We start from the raw sequence: 24,932 nt of genomic DNA on the forward strand, positions 1-24,932 counted from the left end.
AATAGAATTTTGTAATTTTTAAAAAAGATTTTATTTTTTAAAGTAATCTCTATACCTATCATGGGGCTTAAACATACAACCCAGAGTGGAAAGTCACATGCTTCACCCACCCAGCCAGCCAGTCTCCTCTAGAATCTTTGTAATCTTAAATTATTATTATTATTATTAGTAGTAGTAGTAGTAGTAGTAGTAGTAGTAGTAGTGGTATTTTTAAAGATTTTATTTATTTATTCATGAGAGACACAGAGAGAGGCAGAGACATAGGCAGAGGGAGAAGCAAGCTCCTCACAGGGAGCCTTGATACGAGACTCGACCCCCATACTGGGATCACTCCCTGAGCCAAAGGCAGATGCTTCAACTGCTGAGCCACCCAGGCATACCCGTAATTATTGTTTCAATATTTTTGTAGTTTCCAGTAAATCACTATATGTATGGTCACTAATTGACAATATTGACTATTTCCCTTCTTGCCATTTTATTATATTTTTTTAGCTCTTTCTACTCTGTTATTGGGCAAATAAACAAAAAGTTATATAAACACAAACTTAATAAAGCTCAAAACAAGAAAAATAAAATGCATAAAATGGTGTTACAAAAAAATTCACTTTTCCCTTTAAAGCCACCCTGAAGGGCAGACCAGGTGGCTCAGCGGTTTAGCGCCACCTTCAGCCCCAGGGTGTGATCCTGGAGACCCAGGATGGAGTCCCACATTGGGCTCCCTGCATGGAGCCTGCTTCTCCCTCTGCCTATATCTGTCTCTCTCTCTTTGTGTCTCTCATGAATAAATACATAAAATCCTAAAAAGAATAATTGGCCCTGAATATTTTTTGATCTGGTATTAGTTATCAAACTATGTTTATGGAACTTGATATTTTATTAACTCTATTATATTTGAAAACTATCATATTTAGCACTGTGTAATGTATGGAATTGTTGAATCACTGTATTACACACCTCAAACTAACATAACACTATGTGTTAACTATAATGGAATTAAAGGAAAATATATAAAAAATAAATTTATTCATATTTAGAATTTCTATAGACAATGAACACTTCATATTGAAATATGTACTATTTTTATAAGACCACTGAAACCACCTGCAGCTTTAACTTATGATGTCCAGTACCTAGAATAGAAGCAGAACAAATATAACTGTTCCCTCACACCCTTTTCTCCTCTCTGCTCTACAACCACACACCTTTACTCTCTTCGTTGACTGCTTTCTGTTGTACAGGAGAAATTTAAATTCACTGCCCACGAGACATGTCTTTCCAAACTAACTGTTAACCCAAATGAGTGGTGCCCAGAGATATGATGCAACTCCACGTAATTAAACAATGATTTGATGCATTTTGAAATGCAACCACATCTACCATCAAGATGAATACTAGTCATAAAAGAAAATGAACATTCTCAAGAGAAGCCAAAAAAATTCATGGCTAATACTTTATTGGGTTCTGTGGATTGCTCTTGCAGCACTCAATTTTCGAATCATCTCTTAGTTAGACCAAAGTATATCTCCAGATACACACACTGATGATGCAGATTATGGCATATTATCCTTCCTCTGCCACTTTTATTTTTGATAGAAGATCTGCATTGCTTAAAAACATTCTCTCAATATATTTATTGGATCTACAAGGAAATATATCAGAGTAACTCTAAATCACCTCCTAGCTCTCAACTGCTATGGTTGAGTAAGCTGTGGCAATCTAATATGCAAAGTAGCATGTCTCGATGCAAAATTTTTCCCATTCATTCATACAACCTATCAGAAGAAGAAAAAAGCCTTTTTTTTTTGTCTCCAAGATTCTACATAATTTTTAAGTATATAGATGCTGAGCATACAGGAACAAAAGCCTGAGGATCTGTTTACTTATAACATTAAATTCATGTTTTCCTTTATTGTGAAAAAGATAAATAAAGAGAAATCACATTTGTGAAGCTAGAACACCTCATTGATTTTTGCAACAGAACTATGTGGTGAAGGACAAAGAGTCAAAGTTTATTTTGTAAGTGTAAATAACAGACTTCTTATATTGAATCTCTTTGGGGATTTATACCTATGGTATTTCCAAATACTTTTTTTTCTCAAGATTCTTATCTTAGGATCTTAAAGGAAAAACAATAAAGTTGGTGAACCAAAAAAAATGTACTTTTTCCCCCCCAAGACACCTAAGTGAAAAGAAGGTAGTTCCAATTGACAAGGATTCTAAAAGCAAAGTTTTGTGTTGCAGATAAGGGACAAGCTGAGGTTCATATGAACAGCTAAAGTATTCACTTTATAAGGTACAGAATATATTCAGAAAATTAGAATTTTGATAATGAAAATTTAGCACCAGAACTGAATCTTATCCTTTTGTTACTGTTTTCTATCCTACTGGTTTATGTTAATTTTAAGGAAAAAAAAAAACAACAACAACAACACCTGCCACCCTAAATTAGTCAATTTCACTGTTAATTTCCTTATGGCTAATCCTTATAGAAATAATTACTGGATATCAGCAAATGTCATAATCTTTGATCTACTCTTCAAATAGATAAATATTCTTTACTTAGAATAGCCATAGGCACTGCAGCATAAATTCCAAAACTTAATAAAGCAAAAGGAAACTAAAATGTTCAATAATGGAGAACAGTTATATCAATAATATTTAGGGCATATACATTTTACAGGATATTGTTTGGTAATTCAAAATATTCCATAAATAAAAATATTTCATATATAAAAATAAATTGCATATATGTATATATGCAATATTCTGTAATTCAGGATTAGAAACATGTAAAATACATATGAGGGCAAAAACTAGATAAACACAACAAAAGAAAAATAACTGCCACTAAGGATGAAATTCAATTTGTTATATTATTCAGCCCTCTTTTAAAAATTAGCCAATTTAAGAACTTAACTATACAGAAAATATATAAAACATAAAACAGCAATTAAGAAAATTAATAAGAGTGATGGTTAGCTTTGAATCTAAAACAGATTATAAAACCAGTATGTATAATTTTAAACTTTATTTTTTTAATTTAAAACTTTAATATAAATTACAGACAAGTTATTACACCAATCTATATTTCTGTGAACAATTTTTTTTAAATTTGGGGAATAACTACATTCTAAAACTATTGGAAATAACATAAAAACGTATTCATGAATATGTTATAGAAAAAAAGATATAGGAAAAAAGATCCAAAAGGCATTTCTAAGTCAATCCAAAATAGTTTATAAAAAGTGGGGAGAGAGATTAATGTTATTGTTTATTCTACTTGTTTACCAGGAATGCCTTGAAAAGTACCACAAATAAGAGAAATTTATTCTCACAGTTCTGAAACTGAGATCAAGGTATCTGAAGAGTCATGCTCCTTCTAAACATGCTAGGGAAGTATGTGATCCAGGCCTCTCCCCTTGATTCTGATAGTTTATTGGCTTGTGGGAGCATACCTTCAATATCATATGATAGCCTCTGTGTATCTACTTCTGTCCCTCTTTCCTTTTTTTTTTAATAAGGACACCCATTATATTGGGTTAGGGGCACACTTTATTCTACTATGACATCATCCTAGGTTAGGTAATTATATCTACAACATATCTCCAAATAAAGTCACATTCTGATGTATTGTAGGTTAGACTTTAATACATGAATTTTCAGGGGACACAGCCCAATCCCTAACATTTACTTATGGAAGGAAGGGACTTTTGTTCTAATGGCAGAAGGAGTGCTACCTGCAGATGCACACCCAATTCCTTTCTCCTCAGGTCTCCCACTTTTACAAGAGGAGACTTCAGCTGAATAGTGAGCTCAGGAAGAAAACACTAAGCATTCCTTGTTGGACTCTTGTGACCGACCCCCTGGCATTTTCCCTCTGAGGTAAAAATGTAACAGGAATAAAAGAATGAATGAACAAGGAAACAAATAGGCAAATCTTAGCTGGTAAAATATATGCCATAATATTAACTCTATTTAACCTGCATGCTAGCAATACAGGATTATTTATTATTTTATTATTTATTTGTATTATTTATAATACATCTCTTATATTTGTTTAATTTTAAGTTAGAAAACAAGATGCAGCTTCTCTCTCCACACATGTATGTATACTGTATATATTTAATAGGCAATAATTATAACATCTACTTAGTATTTACTTTGTGCCACATACTATTATAAGTGATTTATATGAAGTAATATTTATGAGGGTGGATGTGTGGATTAATAAATGGATAAATGGATCAATGGAATGGCAATTATTTTTTTAAAGATTTTATTTATTTATTCATGAGAAATGGAGAGAGAGAGAGAGAGAGAGAGAGAGAGAGAGAGAGGCAGGGGGAGAAGCAGGCTCTATGCAGGGAGCCCGATGTGGGACTTGATCCCAGGACTCCAGGATCACACCCTGAGCTGAAGGCAGATGCTCAACTGCTGAGCCACCCAGGCGTCCCAGTGGATGGCAAGTATAATTCATCTTTCTAAACATTCTGATGAACTGGGTTTGTGCAGCAACTGCTATCCATGAATCTGATACATGAGGTATCAAATTCCTCTAAAAGTGTCTTAGTTTGCCTCAAACATTCATGCCAAATTATTTGAAGAATAAACACTTTTCATCAGCCATACACTAGTTTTTTGAGTCCAGATAGAAATAGGAGGCAAGAAGGAGATGAACAAATGGATCTGAATAACTACAACTGAAAAAGTAGCAAAAACAAATAAATAAACAGTAAGGGATGGGGGTTTGGGAAAAATAGGTGATGAAGATTAAAGAGTGCACTTGTCTTAATGAGGACAGAAGTACTTACTGAGTTACTATAAGGTACACCCGAAACTAATGTAACACTGTGTGTCAAGTAATTGGAATTAAAATAAAGACTTAAAAAAAGAGAAACAAACAAAACAATAGAAAAAGCCTAGTGACCAATGGGGAAATGGCAGGCACAGGTCTCTCTTATATACAAGGATTCTAAGTATCCTTAAATCTTAAGATTTATATTCTAACATTACCCTTTAGATTTCCCAATCTAAAGGCACTAGCTTTGATTTCCCAATTCTAGTCCATATCTTCAGTCCTAATGGATTCATAAAGACCTCTGTTACTCAAGCAATTATACATCTTTGAGACAGTATTCTAGTGGTCTATGTGGCCCTGAACCCACACCAACGTAGGGTACAGAAATTCACAGGACACCGTTTTCTAAATTTCCTCTATAGAATGTACATATATAATATACAATTCTTTCCCCAAAATTAGAAATCCATCACATCTTTCCGTACACTATAGTAGGATACAGCACAGGCTTCATTTGGATATAATTCTCTTCTATTCACTTACTATCCAGAATAACACCACATGATAGATAAAGTTTTATACTTCTTTTTACATATTAGAAAACCAAGGTGCAGAGATGTTAAGTAACTCTCTCAAGGTCATATTATCCAAATACTGGAGCCAAGATCTGAACTACATAGTAGGATTCTAGAGCCAGACTCTTCAACATTATGTTCTATAACACCTACTTGCATGATATCAAATATGGCACTTCCGAGATAGAGAAAGAAGAGAGCTATTTTCACTGACCTAGAAAAACTGCTAGGCTTTGAGATCTTAAAAATATATTCATTTAAAAATTTTCTGGGCTCAAACTTAGTGTACTACTTTGATATGACCTCACCTCAAAGGGGTCAACCATTTTTATGATATGTACTTGGGAAAGATAATTTAATACTTTCAGCATAGGACATTGATTTTTAAGTCAAGCTCTTTAAAAACAGTGAATTAAATAAAAATTGGTCTCAGCTTATGAAATCAAATCTCACTAACAGTCGTTGGGGAAGTACAATAATGATTTTAGCTCTGTGAGTCTGAGTCAGACTAAAAGCAGTAGGATTAGGCTTAAAAACAGGGATGAAGAAATGCATTTGAGTAAATGTTCTACCCAGTTGAACTTTGAAGATATGAAATTTACCCATAGATCTAGATGGTTTTTAAAAGGCTTCCTGATATATAAATGTCGCCTTTGAGTTATATGGTAGTGGAGGTAGGTCTGTACTGCTTCACTCTTAAATCTTTGTCTATCTGAGACTATTCTGGACAGTGCTAAAGACAATAAAGTTTCAAGTGCAGGCTGCTGGCACTCAGCTCTTTTGTCTACTGCTTATTCTTATGACACAGAAAAATCTACTCCTTGTTCTTCTTTGGCGTCGACAGCACAAACTGTGGGCTTGCTCACTGAAGTATTTAAAAATACTGCCTAAGTAAACTGCAGGATTTCTTCATGCTACCAGGCTGTCAGATATTTCCAGATTACCTGTTTCTTATGTACGGGCCCCATAATGGGCCACTTTGGCAGAACATCATTTCTAGTTAAAAGCAATCAAAACTTAGCAGGTTCAAGGAAAAGCTCTTTACCTCCCCCTCAACTACCAGCTTGTACCAGGAAGAGAGATACTACAGAAATTCCTCCTTACTTGTATTATCCACATAACAAAGCAAATCTTTTTCAAACATCTCTTCTCACCTTCTGTTAATCATCTTTCTCTCTGGTATCCTTAGACCCCTACTCTTCTCCTTAGCTCTTATAAGCTTCATGTTGCCTGAATGTCATTGGATTTCCATATCTGTGTATATTCTCCATAGGTAACCTATTAAATTTGATTTCCTCTTGTTAATCTGTCTCATGTCAATTTGATTCTTAGTCTAGCTAGAAGGAACTTAAAGGGTAAAGGAAATTCTTCCTCCCTAACAAAATTCTGAATGCCTTCCTAGCAGTGGGTGAAAAATCAGAATGTAAACCTGAAAATCCACTGATTATTTGAGAGAGAGCAAAGAAAAAGCCTATGATCAAATAAAAGAGAATTCAAAACTGAAATTTCAAAGTGAGGAAAGGTACCAGGAAGAGACATATAATGGGAAATAGGAAAAGCAGAAATTATTGAATGAGAAAGGAGGAGCTTCAGAAAGAACTTAGGTTAGAATTCAAAGGGGAAGACTACATAAACAAATGTGAGGGAAGATATGCCATCAGGAATACTAATAAAATTGCTATCATTTTTGAAGTTCAAGATTGAAAGGCATTTTTGGGCAACAAGTTCTTAGGAAGGAACACTATAAAGAAATTACCTACAAATTTGACAGCTACTCCTATTTGAAACAATTCATAAGAAGAGAATCAGAGAGGACCTAACAAAGATCCAATACTTGTTATCGTATAGGTATTTAACAAATTAGGCAAGGCTTGGAGAATTTACTAGCTTACTAAAACAGAAAAAGCTGAGTATCTCCACAACACTGTTTTTCATTTAAGATATCTAAATCTTTATGTACATGTCCACACAATGACCTAATCCTACCCCTATCAAATTCCAAATATGTTTCTACAAGGAGACAATGAAAGAAATGAAAGGTTTTTTTTTTTTTTTCTTATTTAGTACCAGTCCTAAAGAGTAAAATGGCAGCTTTTAACAGATATCTCTAAAGTGATAGGACAGTATAACCAATTAAAACTTTAGAGGACATTTAAATAAAAGTTTATATAAGGCCAAGGCTCTTAGGTCAGGGCTCTCAGCTATACAACAGTGCCAAGGGACCTGTAATGACCAAAAAGGAAATCAGAGTTCACATCAACAATGCACGGCTAAAATGTCTCTGTTCAACAGTTTCTCAGAGAAATCACCAATTCCTTGTGTACCCATACTGCAGCTAGAAGTAGACTCATTCTAAAAGAATGTCAGACTGGAACAAATCTTAAGATGAAGCAGTTCTAAATTCTTCATTTTCTGAGAAAGAAACCAAAGTCCAAAAACAGTTAAAGTCACATGGCCAAGGTCAACAAAGAAAGTCAACAGTGACAGTGGGAACAAGTCTCAAAACCTGGAGTTTTGTACAATCATTGTACAAACCTATGAAAAGATTTGTAGTCTTTTGTCCTGTTATCACCTTCAGTACATTTTTAAGACTATGAATATCACTTTTTTTTTAATAGAACAATATGACTTCCTTTCCCACAGACCTCTTCCCACCTACTATGCACATATCCATATTTATGGGGATAGTAAAGAAAATAAAGTTCAGGAGGATACATATTTTTTTCTATCAAAATAGAAGCACCTGATGAATGTAATAAGGAATATGCAAGGGCAGCCCCGGTGGTGCGGCAGTTTAGCGCTGCCTGCAACCTGGGGTGTGATCCTGGAGACCCGGGATCGAGTCCCACGTCAGGCTTCCTGTATGGAGCCTGCTTCTCCCTCTACCTATGTCTCTGCCTCTCTCTCTGTCTCTATGAATAAATAAAATCTTAAAAAAAAAAAGAATATGCAGACTGCTGCAGTTACTCTTTTAAAAAGGTGAACAAGTTTTGTTTTGCGATGAATAATAACTCTGATCTCCACTTATGTTCTTGTAAATCAAGTTTATTAGAAAATGATACATATCTATGCTTAGATTCCTTTCCTCCTAGTTACCTATGTACAACATGAGAAATTTTCAAATTAGTTGACTTTATAAAATTACATTTCCTGTATTTGTCAATTTCTACTTTGAGAACTGTGATTTTTAAAAAATACAGTTGCTAGGAATGACTCCTAGTTTGATATTCTATTCCAAGTATGAAAATTTTAGCCATTTAAAGGACTTGTCCTTTATACTTGCCATAAGACCTAGGAGAAACTATCTGACATTCTGCAGAAATACCAGCTTCTTTTAATTCTCCTAACGTTAGACATTATAAGAACTATTGGCATAGAGTATTCTCAGTGTCTCTCAGAATAAATTTTGAGACAGATCTGAGAAGGCTGAAAGAAAGGAGTGTGGGGAGAGGAGATGGGTATGAGAGGTGGGTAGCTGGAGAAAAATACCCATAGTTCTAGACATGGGTAAAATTTTTTAAACATATGGGTGAGAGTATAAGTGAAAAGCTCACTAAAATATGCTTTTTTTTTTTTAAGGTTTTATTTATTTATTCCTGAGAGACACAGAGAGGCAGAGACAAAGGCAGAGGGAGATACAGGACTCTATCCCAGGACCGGGCAATCACAACCTGAGCCAAAGGCAAACACTCAGTCACTGAGTCACCCAGGTGCCCCAAATATACAATATTTTTAATTTCTAATACCAACTGACATTCTGTATATACAATCCATCACCACAAAAAAGAGAATCAAATAATATTACTCAAGCATTTCCTTCATTACACAGTTTATCTGCCATATACAGCTCTGACTATACATTTTCAATTCTTTCGGAAAACTGGCAGTCAACATCAATTGTGTTACAGATCATATATTTGTTAGTAAGAATATTTATTAAAAGGAAGACCTTGGTGTCTCCAAAATGAAAAGCAAACAAAACAGCAAAATATTAGTGACAAGATTCTGCAAAATGTAAACTAATATATCTTTCTACTTGGTGTTCAACAACTTTAAAATAACATAGAATTTACAGTAAAGACAAGGTAGGAGTGCCTAGCTGGCTCAGTCAAAAGAGCATGAACTCTTGATCTTGGAATTGTGAGTTCAAGCCCCACATTGGGTGTAGAGATCATTTAAAAAAAATAAAAACTTAAAAATAGTAAAGACATGACAATAATTTATATTTTAAGTAAAATATGTGCTTGTTTGATTTCTGGAGCATATTAAAAACTTACATCCATTTCATATATATATACAGTACATATTTTATATATAATATAAAATATATACAACATATAAGATATATACATATGTAGTATTTATATATAATTTTAAAATGTTAATTTTTCAGTCAACTACTTTTTTCCCACTATTTTCAACATTCAGGTCAAGGATGATAATTTTTGTGGAAATATCTTATCTTTATTTTTTTCTTTTCAGAGCATAACATGTTTATATCCTTCCTCTCACCTATTTTCAACTGGAAGAAGAAAAAAGCAGTCCCCATAGAATACGTGCAAAACAGCAAATACACAGGAGTGGTAATCAAATGCAATTCAAACAGCTTTCCAAGGTGTACAATGCATAAATAACATCACTATCCCCAGTGCATTGATTCAGCCTCCTCTCTAATAGGTGTTCTGATCTGAGTTCTTATATTCAGTGATACACAGTACAGATCTAATTCCAATATGGGCATGCCCTATGTTTTCTGACTTCAATCGGCACTTTCAGGGATGAGAAAATACAAACTTGATACTTTTTTACATCTTCAGATTTTATAGAATGGTTGACAAAGCTCATCCACAGTTGCCTATCCTATAATACAAATATTTTAAGCCTCCAATGTTGATGAGATTCAATTAGATTTTTTTTCCCTGAGTTCTTACTAAAATATTTTGTAGCTACTTTTTTAAAAGATTTTATTTCCTTAAGTAATGTCTACACCCAAAGTGGGGGTTGAACTCAGAACCCTGAAATGAAGAGTTACATGCTCCACCAACTGAGCCAGCCAGGCATTCCTTTGTAAATATTATTTACTCGTATTTTATGTATCTTGTGCCTTGTGAGTAGAAGGGATACATTCCTCGTTTTTACTTTTTACAGGAAATTTACCTTCCTGTCTTGTATTCAAATCTTTTCTCCTTGTATGGTATGGCACTACGTAGTTTGGAAGGAGGGACTAAACTTTAGAAAATATTTATTTTATAGAGACTAAAAAATTTTAAAAAATACATCATTTAGATGGGTAAAATTATTCACTGGGAAGTATTTTCTTTTATAGCTTCTCAAAGATTATCTTCTTTAAAAATCTGCTTTTTGGCATTGGTAAAAAACACACATATATTGGTTAAAAATGTTCAGTTAATGCCATTCTTAAATAATATAAAAACTGTACATGAATGCTCATATGGGCATTATTTATAACAGCCAAAAAATGTTAAAACAACTCAAATGTCCATTATCAGAGGAATGGATAAATAAATGTGATATATCCATAAAATGGAATAATAAAATGGAATATTATTTGGCAATAAAAAATAATGAAGTATTGTTATATGTTGCAACATGTATAAAACTTGAAAACATGACAAGTGAAAAAAGTCAGTTCAAATATGAGATAATATATATAGTGATTCCATTAATATGAAACATCCAAAAAAAGTAAATCCATAGAGACAAAAAATAGATGAGTGCTTTTTTTAGGGTTAAGGGAAGGTTTAGGAGAAAATAGAAGGGACTGCTAATAGGTAGCAGGTTTCTTTTGGAGATGATGACTATATTCTAAAATTGATTGTGGTAATGGTTGCACAACTCTGAATACTCTTAAAATACTTAAGTAGTTCTTAAGTGTGTTAATTATATTGACTATGAATGAGTAACTCTGTAAAGCCCTTTAATATTCACTTGAGAATTTTTCTTTTCTTAATTTTCAAAATCTTTTCAGCAATGCCACAAATTTACAGTGGGTTTTGCTACAGAAATCTTTTCAAAATGAAAAAATATATGTATTCATAAAATAAACACTGTTTTGATGAAAATTAAATAAGGTAGGCATTCATCCTGATTTCTACGTAACCAGATGACAATCTAAACATCCACCTATTTTCTGAGGGTTCTGGGTAAAGTAAAACTAAGGAGACATATAGTGTTCATGATAAATGCACCTTTTGGAAAGAATCTCTGTGCTGTTGTTTGTTACCTTCCTGATTCTTTATACTGACTCTCAGTTTTATTACAGGGGTAGCCTTCTGTAAGTTCAAAGCCAAGGTCATGTCCTTTCAGCTCAAATCCAGACTCGAGGCATAAATCTTTCAGAAAAGATCCTTCCACACTTGCATCACAAAGACTCTGACACATGTCATAGTGAAGCAACTTTCATTAAGTTACAGCAATAAATGTACTTTCATTTGACGGACTCTGAAAAATTGCTCTATCTTTCCCCATTCCCATGACAGCTGTCATCATGTCACGAATGGAGAAAAGTTTAAAAAAGAAAGGACTTTCACGTCCCCAACAGTTGTCATGACTAGCAGCAACATAATATGCAATGTTACCAAGGGGAAATAAACACTGTATAGGAAACTAGAGCATGCATATATTATTTCACTTTCATGAACTGAAGGATAAAAGAGAAACAAACAAACAGTAGTATCATTCACACTACTTCAGAATATTTCATATGGAGCTCATCTGTTCTATCTCTAGTATACATCTCAATTCTATGATTCTGGACAAAGCATGTCTCCTAGTTACAGCATTAATTTTTGTTAACTTTACATGTCTTTAAATAACCATAACATGTGGTTGTCAGGTAAAGAGCTACCAAATCAATTTAGGACAGAAGACAAAAGACTGAGGGCACAAAGCAGTGACTTATAAAATGGGACACCAACTTTTAACCTGACAGCCTGATAGAATTGTTGATCTAGTATATTTTTCAGATTTCAAATAACAACACAGTGAGAAATAGTTGAAAAAAAGATGTCCAAGAAAGAATTCCTTAGTTATAAAACTCAGCGTGTACTGAAGAGGGCATTCAAACTGGTCTTTACTCTATTTCTCCAGTATGATGCAGACCCTCATCCTGAATATCATCTTAGACCTGATTATAAATTCAGAATCTCAAGGCTCATTGCAGTTCCACTAAATCAGAATCTGTATTTTCAAACATTAATGTTTGAGGAGTACTGTTGACCATTTTCCCTTGGACCAATGAAATGACATACTTATTACTAATAGCTATCAAGTAATATTAACATGAGAAAATAAATGTAATATAACACAATGCATACTGTATGCTAAATTAATTAAAAGTTCAACACATCAGATCTCTCATGTGAGAGCTTTGCTAAAGCCTTAATATTGATGTCAGGTTAAGAGATATTTTAAATCAATTGATATTTAAGACTACATCATCTGTTAGAGTCTCTGTGGAAAATGCAACAACCTTGTTAAAACTGAGTATAGATCTTTAACCTTAAAAGAGTATATCAATTTAATGCTAAGTCATGCTGTAACTCTGCATAAGAAGGCAGTGTTTCTACAAACATGATGATCAGAAGAGTTGGGGGTGGATGGGTGAAATAGGTGAAGGGGTTTAGTGATGAGCACTGAGTAATGTATAGAATTATTGAATCACTATATTGTACAGCTGAAACTAATTTCACACTGTATGTTAACTATACTGGAACTTTTTTAAAAACTAGAAAAAATTAAATTTGTAAACATTTCAAAAACTAAGGAAGGTCAGTCTTCTAAACTATAAAAGGCAAAGAGCCTGTATTGTGATGGTGGGTAAGGTGATACACTTTGAACTGACCGGTATATATAACAGCTGCTTAGGAAACCATATGCTTACCAAATCCAGTTATGTCAACAGATGATAAGCCTGCCCATTCAAACTGAAATAAACCCTTGACTGCTCTGTTTAAATGAGGGAGTGAGTTGGAAAGCCATTGAGCCTGAAGGCTCTGAACATTAATAATCATCCCTCTCTTGTTTCCTGGGAGGGGGTCATGACTACTTTACTGATGCTCAAAATCAACTCTCTTGTAACAGGCACTACCACTTTTATGCCTCTGAAAAAAATGACATCAGACATCCCCACAATTAATTGCTCCAGAGTTTTCAGACCTTAGAAATCAAGGGGAAAAAAACCCATAAAACTGTCATCTACTCAGTAAATGCCTCTAACTGGCTACTTCAAAACTTAGGTAAGCTCCTATATTACCCAAAAGGAAGTTAGAAAAAAGAAAAGTCAATAGCCTTTGGGAAAGAAATTACAAGGCAGTCAGACACTATATATTTTAGTACCAATTTTGTTTTTACACATTAAAATGAAAGAATGTACAAAGAACCCCCTTGCACTTAGTTGCTATAATATTTACTTACAAATTATTATCTTTAATACTAACAGCACTTTGCAGTTATAAAACAACTTGTTCCAAAAAGCTCAAAATGTTTCCTCACATATTAATTCAACTCTACTTAAGAACACATCCTAGGGAGTGATGGCTACCCCATTTCGAGGGTATAAACAGGGTTATGAATAGGTTTCAAATTAGTCGGCTTGCTCAATTCAATCTTTTAAAGCAGGTGGAAAGGAAAGCACCTGTGAGGGACCTGTAGGGTAGGTAAAGGTCTAGCTTTTCTGTTAGAGGCGAAAAGAGGGAGAGGGCTGCCTTGGTAACTTGGTGGCTTAGTCACAAAAACCTAGTCATAAACGAACAAACAAACAAAAAGTATGCCCCAATTCCTCAGCTATTTTTGGCCAACCAAATTCTAGGTCCACAAAAATATCTGGAAAATTGTTTTGCTCATCCATATCACATGGCCTGTATATGATCAACTTAAAGAAAAGTCCTTAAAGAGCACAGGACTTTTAGCTGGAGACAAGAGCCAAAGGGGCTAAAGGAAGCAGTGGATATTGAGAGACAGAAAAGCAGCCATAGCTCCCCGGGGTGACCTACAAAACATGTCCCTCCCTCTTCTTCACAGATACATGCCCATTCAGGATGCATTTAGTTTGGGCAATTGAGCCCTGCATCTGCCTTTGGCTCATATCATGACCCCATGGTCCTGGGATTGAGCCCCGCATCAGGCTCCCTGCTCAGCAGGGGAACCTGCTTCTCCTTCTCCCTCTTATGCATGCTCTCTCACACATTCTTTCTTTCAAATAAATAAGTAAAATCTTATTTTTTAAAAAGAATGCATTTAGTTGATAAGGCAATAATTTTTTAGCTCTTGTTCAGTGCTGTATCCTTATAGCCTAGAAGAAGGTGAGGTAAATAGCTGACATTTAATTAATAATTTTTAAATGAATGAATGGATGTAGGCCAGCAGTCCTGCTAATTCTGTCAGCTGCACAGGTCCACAAGGAAAATGCCTATGCCTAAACATCAAAGCATGTGTTCCTTGTTTTCTTTTACCGGATAGAACTTCTGAAATATCTTATGCAAAACTAAATAGCATATGGGCTGTGTCTTGAAGTCAAAACAATCAGAAATGAGACCATCATTTTGTCCCTTAAATGTGATGCAAATGTCTGCAGATTTCCTTTACTTGCCTGGTTAGATATATGCTCAGTGAGAGTCTATAGAAAGTTATACTAAAAAAAGAAAAGACAAAAAAATAATCAACTTATTCCTTTTAAAGCAGTGTAAATTACGTTTGGCAACTTTAGTGCCAAATAAAAATCAAATAAAAATACTACATGTTAGTAAAACCAATAACTATAATTATAGTATATTAAATTACTCAGGTATAGCAGAATATATTTATTGATTGAATTTTGTGATATTTACTTCATCTTTTTATCAGTAAAATATGAGTTCTCAAATTCGACTCCTACAAAGTGACAATTCATATGACATGGTAGAGCTTAAAACAAGCTTTATAGGCATTCTAATATGCTTTGCTCTGCTCTCCCCTTAAATTCATCCCTAAAAGTACACAGGATGCATTACTAATGCCCTTTCCATCTTTTAGGTACACTACATGCCATGTCATGCTGTAAAAGCCCATGTTTTCTCCCCTACCAGTGAGTATTCTTTCAAATAGCTTATAATAGAGTATGTAAACTGAACGGGTATGGATCTGATATATTTGTTTTGGCTTCAAACATTTAAAAACAGATAGTAATATTTAAAATTTGTGACATGTGGCAACACTGGGCTGACTATCCTATATAATGATAGCATGCAAGAGGAACACTTATGTGCTATTCTGACATCACGCTGTGCTTTCCTTATTTTCTGACATCTGGTCTGCTTCATTCATTCATGCCTGGCTTCTACAGGCCTTTACTTTTGGATTCTCTGGCTTTCAGAGTTCCTACATCATAAAATGTGCATAAAATCTGAAGAGAAACTCAAGAGTGAGTTTTTGTGTGAGGGAAAGAGCACCATATGGGGCTCTGGAAACACTAGGCTCCATTCCTAGTCATACTACTAGACAGCCATTTTATCTTGGGTAAGCGTCCAAGCCCATTAGAAGGGAGTCAGACGAGACAATCTGTAAATAACTTCCAGACTGGAAATTCTGTGATTTCATGTCCCTATCTCCTTGTTTGCTAGGCTGGCCACGCTTGAACACACAGGAAATAACCTATGGTAGTGTCACTTGTATGAGACAAGGTCTGCTATATTTGAGAAGGAGTTCTAAAACTGTTTATCCAAACATTTTTTTTAATATCTTAGCCTTGTCCTAAGCAATTGTATCTGTAAAATAATGTATTTTATTTACCAGTTACATATTTTTCCATTAACATGTTCATAAAAATATCTACCTAGATATTACCTAAAATTATCACATATTTCACCAGACGTATTTGGTTCACAATTTGGGAAAAACTCCCATGTGAAGTCCAAAGTTTATTAAAACAGTTACTTTAGAGATATTATCAGAGCCTTTGCCAAACTTTCAAACACCTTCCTATCTCTACCTTCCAGATTACTTTGAGATTGAAAACTGCCATATACAAACTCAAAAATGTTTCTCAGGTGAAATATTTTACTCAATCACTTTCTATAAACATCTTGAATATTATTCACATGATATGAAAATGATTTGGAAAAAAATACACTAAAACCAATGTTATCATTCATCTGTGGCTCCTGATGAAAATAGTCACAAAGATTTTAGCTTACATGTATACACAAACACATACACACATACCTGAGAAACTGTTTTTCTCCTAATAATCTAGGTAAGACGGTTTAAAAGTAAGTCATTTTTAAAGTTTCACATCTCTTAAATGTACTCACATGCCACGAAAGGTAGTTTCAACAAGAAATATAATACTACAAGAGAGGTTAACAACAGCAATCAACTGAATACCCTTGTGGATTCCTGCAGGGAGAAATGGGGCGGGGGTGGTGGTGGTGGTGGTGGTGGTGGGGAAACTCCAGGGAAGGATTGTGTCAGTCTAAATATGCTGCTATTCTTCTTTCTGAGCACACAGCCAGACAGCTGGCTGGGAGGAAGAGTCACACACCTTAAATTACCAGATTCACACTTAGCACGCACATCATAAAGATGCCAGAGACCATGTTTGAACACATAATTTGTTCTCTTCTGGGAGATGGTGGTTGTTTCCCTCTCTGGTGTCAAGCATGATGCCTGTGTGTGAGCAACTCTACCAATATGAAAGACGCTCAAATGCATGGAATTCTAAGCAGCTTGGAAGTAAAGTTCTTGCACATAGCTGTGTGTAATTAGTGACATGACTCATTTAGAGGGTCATGTCTAGTAGACAAGGGTATTTATCTGAATGTTTCAGAGACCTAAATATATTAATTTCAACATAATGCTTAGTGGAAGAAAAGCGAAGTGAAATGATTTCAAGAAGTCATTCAGTATTATGGAGTATTACACCCTACAAAAAGAACTTTAAATTTATTCCTTGGATAGTCAAAGGGATCTAATAAAATTGACTTCCTGAGACTTAGGCATCTACCCATGTCCCAAGATAATTTAAGATAACACAGGTAAATGGTATGTGGTATGTCTTGGGAGAGGAAGATCATAAACACAGATATTGTGAGAAGGATCAAGGCAATTCACTAGCAACTATAAAAACAGCTACACAATTTGCACATATGCTTATGTATCATCATCTACCTAAGCAGAATTATCTATGTACACTACTGCAAAAATCCTCATTAAAATAGGACAGTCTACCTCTGGTATCATAATACCACTTCATTTAAGCTAATTACATTTTTAAAGTTTGTTAGGGCATCATATTAAAGAGCCAAGAGTATTCCTTTTTCTGTATATCTCTTTATTGATGTAAATTTCTTAAAAATCTGCACAGTAACTTAACAATACCTATGCCAACTATTTTGAAATTAGTTCCAGTGTCCTTAAACTCAAGATCTTTCTCCTTCAAACCATTTTCCTGTGTAGGAAAGCCACATCTCTTTCAACTGCAATCTACTCCTTCCTCTATTTTCTTATTTACATTTTTTTCCAGGATACTCACATATCTACCCCTTGATATAGGGTTTCCTTCTGGTGAGACTTAAATCTGTCTCCTTTAGTCCCCTTCGCCAAATGCCTGGCACAGGCAGCTTCTCTAAATTGTCATATCCTTAGAATCTGTAGTCCTGCATTTTATATCTAACCATAGAAATACTTTATTCCTTTGCAGTTATTTCTGAATAGCTCCTCTCAGTATTAAATCATCCTGTTCCTTCCTTGAAACAACAGAGAAATTTCATGCTAATATGCAGAAGGACTCTCATTTCTACTTTGGAAAATAGGTGAAGACATGTGAAACCATGTACAGAATCCAGAGCCATGCCTAAATCTGATTTACAACTCTACCTTTTTAACTACACAATAAAACAGTCTGATAAACCACTGGAGCTATTAACTATGTGATATTGAATTGAACATCTCAAGTCATCAGAAGCACTGGTTTAAAACCAAAAGCAGTGCCCCTGGAGCTGCCTAGTAACTTTATAATCAAGGGTTTGAAAGCACAAATTATCAAACATACCTGTCACCATTATATTTTTTGCATAGAAATAGTCCATAAGTACAAATCATTTTGGTCATAGAAGGATACACGACTACAAAATAGAGGAATTGTTTCACATTACTGATTTTACTCACAACAGGGCCTGCTGCCTGAAAAGCAAGGATATCTACCCAATATTAGGAGATTTGGAAAATTAACTTTATACTTTGCATGGATCACATCAAATATAGTCTACAAGTTCAATAAGAAATAACATTAAAATTCAAACTCAAGAATAGTAAGCCACATATACAGGGATTTCCTAGTGGTAAAATTTGAGGGAAAATTTAATATTCCAACTTCCATTTAAAAGAGTCATAACACTACTCTGTTCTGGAATAGGAAGTGGAGCCAATCCAAGCTATTACTGTCATCAAAAGGGCATTTACCATCCATCTTCAAGTACATTAGTTGTTAAAAATATATATAAATATTGTTCACTATTAAGAATAATATTATTTGGTAATTATTTTGTGCTATCCAGCCAATGTATATTTATTTCATTTAATAGTGAAAGAAGCAAAAAACACTGCCATCCTTGTACTACAAATATCAATTCTGAAATAAATTCAGTTTCTTCTAGTACTCACAGTAAAGACATACAGAGGAAATTTACTCACAATTTGGTCTGAACACATCAAGAAGCCAAGCACCATCAGTAGCGAATTTAGTAAATTCACAGTTTGTAATTTTTAACAGTCTTCATAGCAATAAACAGTCTGAGATCACAGAAAAAGTGCCATAAAGAAAATTTTCCATGATTTTTTTAATCTGATTTAAATTACACAAAGTTGATCACTTGTTTATGGTGTCAGGTATATACAGTTGATCCTTGAGCAACATGGGTTTGAACTGCATGAGTACCCTTAGAAGTGTTTTTATTTTTGTTTTATAGAGTATCGTCCTATAAATGTATTTTCTCTTCCTTGTGATTTTCTTTTTTTTTTTTTTCCTTGTGATTTTCTTAAAAGCATTTTTTTCTCTAGCGGACTTTATTGTAAGAATACAATTTATAATCATATAACATAAAAAATGTGTTAATCAACTGTATGTTATTAGTAAGGCTTCTGGTTAACAGTAGGCTATTAGGAGTTAAGTTTCTGGGGAGTCAAAAGTTTATGTAATTTTCAAGTGTGCAGGGACATATAACTCACAAAATACATGTTAATCAGCTGTTTATGTTATCTGTAAGGCTTCTGATCAATATTAGACTATTAGTAAAGTTTTTGGGGTGTCAAAAGTTATACATAGATTTTTGACTGTGTAGGGAATCAGAGCCCCTTACACCTGGGTTGTTCAAGGGTCAAGTCTATTTCTTATTGAAATCACCAATGGTTTTTCTTTTCCATACAATTAAATAAGACATAAGGGAATAATAAGGGAAAAATAAAATCCTTGGTACTCTTTTTTCTTTTTTTAAAAATCAAGCTCTTTAGTATCCTACTACATTGAAGTGTACACTCATTTGTGAAATTTTTTGTTTTATTTTAAATTAATTATTGTTAGCTTAATACAGTTGGATAAACCCATTTAATCACCTACAGTTTAGAATTTAAGGTAAATTATTCTCTTACTTTGAACATTAATATAAGCAATTATATACACATATACACACATCCATAACTTTCAGGTCCTTTCTGCACACCCATGTCTAGGATTAAGTAAATGTAATACACAACAGAGCAGGACATCATCATGTACTTTATATCTTGATGATGTCTCATAAGAGAAGGTGGCAAACAAACAGGTCAAAGAACATTCCCAACTTTGTTTCTGTTTGATTTTAGAACAACTCACAATAAAAAGGGGGGAGAGGACAGGAGACAGGGTAGAAAGGGAGAGAGTAGGGATAAAGAGAAAGCAGAAGAAAGGAAGAGAATTAGAAGAGAGAGACAGAGAGAGAGAGAGAGAGAGAAGAGAAGAAAATAAAGAATCCTAGTAACATTTTGCTTTACATGACAATTAAATCACATTTCACTCAGTCCCTCGGCAGTCTGAAGGGCTTTCCGGGAGTGAATGAGAAGTTAGAATGATGTGTCATGAAATCACAGACTTCCAAGACAGTATCTTGGAAATCATTCCTCATTTTACAGGGGGAATACTGAGGCAGAGAGAGGTAAAGTGGCTTGTTAGAGCTTGCACAGCAATTTGAAAGAGCTTCACTCAAGCTTCCAGTGTTATTATTGATCATTCATTTAGTGGATACTTTGACAATGCATAGTAGTCAAGACTTGCTAATATTTAAAATCTGCCAAAATGTTCAGGGTTATTAAATTCTTTTTTTTTTTTTTTTGTTCTACCATATTCACTTTGAAGTTATTGTAGAGGCAGTTTACAGTTTCATTCTGTACCTCACGTTTGCTAATCCAACCTATCACAGAGGGCTAGAGTGCAGTTTGTGAGCAAGGACGACCTGCTTAAAACTGTTGCTGAGGATGTTGTGAAGTCCTCTTTGTGCTTATCCCAGCACCTCTGGGGACAGATAAAACATTTGCAAAGGGCCCAAAGCACACACTGCCAGGGGCTTTACTCTCTTCTGATGAGTCAGAATTTCCTCCACTTTGTTCAATCTCAGCATCTTCTTGATGCTGAGGGGTATACTGTATTCAGAGTAGTACAGAAACTATCTAGATTTGTATGCATACAAACACATACAGAGACACACTATCTTTACATATAAAATATAAGCCTTTTCCTTTATTATCTTTTATAACATTTTACATTTATTTTGAAGACCAATTAAAACACTAGGGCTTTAAAAGCACCCCCTTACAAAGCATATTTAACACACATCTGACTTCCCCATCTGTCAAGTGGCTAGACCCTAAACTAACTCCTGGAGCATCCAATCCCCTTTTTTACAGATTAAGTACAACTGGGGAGAGATCATTCCAATTCTTAGAAAATAGGCAAAACACTTCTAAAGTAACAGAAGCACATTATAAATCTTGCAAAACCTCTTATAACTGTGGTGACCAGCCACAAAAATGATTAACATCATATGAGATGAAATTTCTAAATGTTTAATGGAAAATAAAAATCAAACTTAACTACTTCAGAACAATACTTCTTTACAAATGGTAAAAATTCCTACTACATAAAAAAAATAGGACTACCTTCTCTTCTTACAATTTTAAACAAGGTAACATCTTTGCAAGATCATATACTTGCACTAGTTAGAAAAACACCAACTTTTTTTTTTTTTTTTTTTTTAAATAGCTGAGGCTTCCTCAATCAGTAATGATCACTTAAAAAAGTCAGCTACGTTTTGAAGGCATGAGGCTATTCTTTTGTTTAGGGGAAATGTAACCATCAAAACCACTTGCCTGCATTTCAGATTTCAGTTATACACATCCTTAAACACACTTGTATTTTTCTAAAAACAGAGTTCTCTGCACAGACAGCCCTGGGACTGCTCACTACCCAGAGGTTAACACAACCATTCCCCTTTTGCTCCATCTGGCCAGATGTTAAATGTTTTTTATTAGCTTGTTACCTTTTCCCTCCAAACCTCAAGGCCTGAAAATGCCTATGCTCAGGTAGACAACCATCTATTTTAAGTCTTCTCTCTCTTGTATCGTTCCTATCAACCAAATCTAATGAGAACATACTCTGTCCCCACCAGTGAGACACTTTCATACTTCACAGCTTGTGGTTTTTCTCTGCTTTGAGACTTACTGCCTATTCAGGAAAATTGTATTTCCACTCTGGAAATTACAGGATCCTCTGACTCTATGGTCTCAAGCTCATTGAGGGCACTTTGATTCATTCCCCTTTTCAGGAATGAATGATTTCAAGTTCATTTTGGTCCACATCAGCTCTGGCCATTGGTTCAGGCAGTTCAAGCCTCTTCTATTCAAATTCTATTCTTACAACAGCTCAATTGTTCTATGTTCAATCCAGGAAGAAAAGTGTAATTTATATTTAGGTTAGGGAAACCCAGACAAAAAATCCACATAGCCCTTTCCATAGTGATAACAATCTTTAATTTCACTAAGCCATTGATCATTTGAGAGACATTATGCAAACATTATCAACAATATTAATTTCTAATATCATTTTCATGATCAATTCTTCTTGCAAGGATAACAAATATTAATTTGACAGATTGCACTTGGAGACACATGAAAGATAAATGAACTCAGATTTTAATTTTTTTTGCTTTTTAATTAACATCACTTCATAAAAAGTGGCACATTCAAAAGCAAAACTGAGCTAAAAAATAGCCTCTTATTTTGAAACACTGACCCTCAGCATGAAGGAGGAGATATACAGTTTATATTTGCAAATATTCCTAATATATCATTTCCACCCCTCACCCCGGCAAAGTTTCTAAACAGCATGCAACTGAAAAACAAGAGAAACTTTCCTGTTTCTACCTTTCTTAGTGGCAGCAGAGAGAAGCAAAATAAACTATCTTAAACAAATTCTGGAAATAATGACACATGCTTCTTTTATACATAAGTGCATGTAAAATGATGTCTTCACATATATATTACTTTCACTTACATTTTTCTTGCAATGGTCAGAGATAAAGAAGAAGATGAACATATGCTCTAACCATCCTGAGCACCACGGAAAATGCACCCATGCTTCCAAATTAAAAATAAAACCAATAATTCTTAACTTCTATAAAAGCATTCTGAAAGATCTCTTATTTTCCTGTATGAATAAATTATAAAAGAGATCTGACAGAAACAGCAAGCTCTAAACAGATTACACTTTGTCTCACCAGCTTGATTCAACAAAGAGCGACGGAACAGCAAATCAAATGCAGCTTGCAAAGTCACATTCACATGGAGCTGTAGGGAGAAAGAAGGGGGAAAAAACCCTGATACTTACAGACTGTAAAGTAAAATGTCCCAGTTTCGCTTTACATGTTACAGCAAATCAAACAGAGATTTCAGCTCTCAGCAAGTCCCTGCTTCCACTACACTGATCATCCACGCAGAACAGGCCCTTATGGATTGCTTAGGCAGCTGGGAGATAATGGGACCATATTCTCAGCTGGGACTAGATATGCTGAACTGCTCTCCGCTGCGTGCTGCATGGCTCTCAGCCAGCATTAATCAAGGAGGACCCAGCTTCGTGGCTGTGTTCCCCAAAGGATCGACATAATTAGCGCATGAATCAAAGACGCACACTAGGAGAATCACACACATCTCTAACTGGCTCTGCTCACATCGAACCTGATTAGGAAATCAAGTTGGTTCCCTGATCAAATGTGTTCAACCTTTCAAAAATAGAGAGACTCACACAGCTGTTTATAGATTTCAAGGGAGGGGTAGAGATTAAGGTTTCCTTCCCAATGGGCAATTTATGTAATTCCTCAACTATAGAACATAATTACACTGGTTGTTTGGTGCATATGGTGGATTTGTCCTGTGATTTGGTTTGTCTGTTAGGGTTTTTTTTTGCTGCTCCCAGGAAGGCTACAGGCTGCAGTCTCATTTCCCCTATGGATTTTTTGAGACGTGCATTTGTATATTCTTTGCAGGTCTAGACCCCGGGGACACTAGTTGGACTAAAAGTGGTATCTATGGGGGCATTTTATATCCCCAAAGATATGCGTCCTCTTAAGTACTGGCAGTCCAGCTCATTCAAAACAGAGTGTTTAGCATTGTACTTGCTAAAGTATTCTAAAAGGAACTACAAGTATTCTAAAAGGAACTCTGATGTTGATTGTGCTTACATAAATGAATGCTCTTCATTACTTGTCCTCATGGTGATGCAGTTAAGAGTTGCAAAGTGGTACTAGCATGCGGACAGGCTTGGTTTGCAAAGTAGAGATTTTAGTATTTGAACGTGAACATTTTTAAACAGATCATTTTACCAAAACAGTGCCACTACACTTTTGCCCCTATATGCTACCTGCTACCCCTGAAGACCTTTTATAAATGTAAATTTGACCTTAGTTAAGCAAATCTGAGTTAGAGATGTAAAGCACTCTACATGAGAGAAAGAGGCTGTGATCAAGGCACCCATGGAGTGATTTCAAATTCTATACCCACAAAGCACGTAGTAGTTAGTTAATGACCCTATATGATAAAAGGGCTAGGAGATCTAGGCAGAAACCTAAGTTGTAATTCTCAGTTTGCTATACAATCAGGTGATCTACAAGACACTTTGCCTTTCTGAGACTTCGTTTTCTTATCAAACAGGGTTTAGTTCAGACCTCTGAGGGTTCTCACAGATATAACATTCTAATTGTTCTAAGAATTAGAAAGTAGACCTCCTTTAGCTTACACTTAAAAAAAAAAAAAAAGATCTGATCTATTTATTCATGAGAGACACAGAGAAAGAGGCAGGGACATAGGCAGAGGGAGAAGCGGGCTCCCCACAGGGAGCCCGATGTAGGACTCAAAGCTGGAAACCTGGGATCATACCCTAAGCCAAAGGCAGATGTTCACCCAGGCAACCCTAGCTTACACTTCTAACAGCAACCAGAAAAATGGGAATAAAATGAAGATATACTTCAACAAAACAAAAC

General features: G+C 34.8%; 1 protein-coding gene across 14 annotated transcripts in view; it reads right to left on the reverse strand.

Annotated features, from left to right (window-relative positions):
• CNTN4 (contactin 4) overlaps positions 1 to 24,932 on the reverse strand; it is a 917,305-nt gene that overhangs the window by 494,659 nt on the left and 397,714 nt on the right. Inside the window, exon 1 of one of the 14 annotated variants that reach the window (XM_072785329.1) lies at positions 23,285 to 23,579. The exons of the other annotated variants lie outside the window; for them this stretch is intronic. The gene's annotated coding sequence lies outside the window, so the exon portion shown is untranslated. Of the gene's footprint in view, positions 1 to 23,284; positions 23,580 to 24,932 lie in introns of those variants that run through there. 14 annotated transcript variants of the gene reach the window in all.

The sequence above is a fragment of the Canis lupus genome, chromosome 19, assembly GCF_048164855.1.
Source record: "Canis lupus baileyi chromosome 19, mCanLup2.hap1, whole genome shotgun sequence".
NCBI classification, from domain to species: domain Eukaryota; kingdom Metazoa; phylum Chordata; class Mammalia; order Carnivora; family Canidae; genus Canis; species Canis lupus.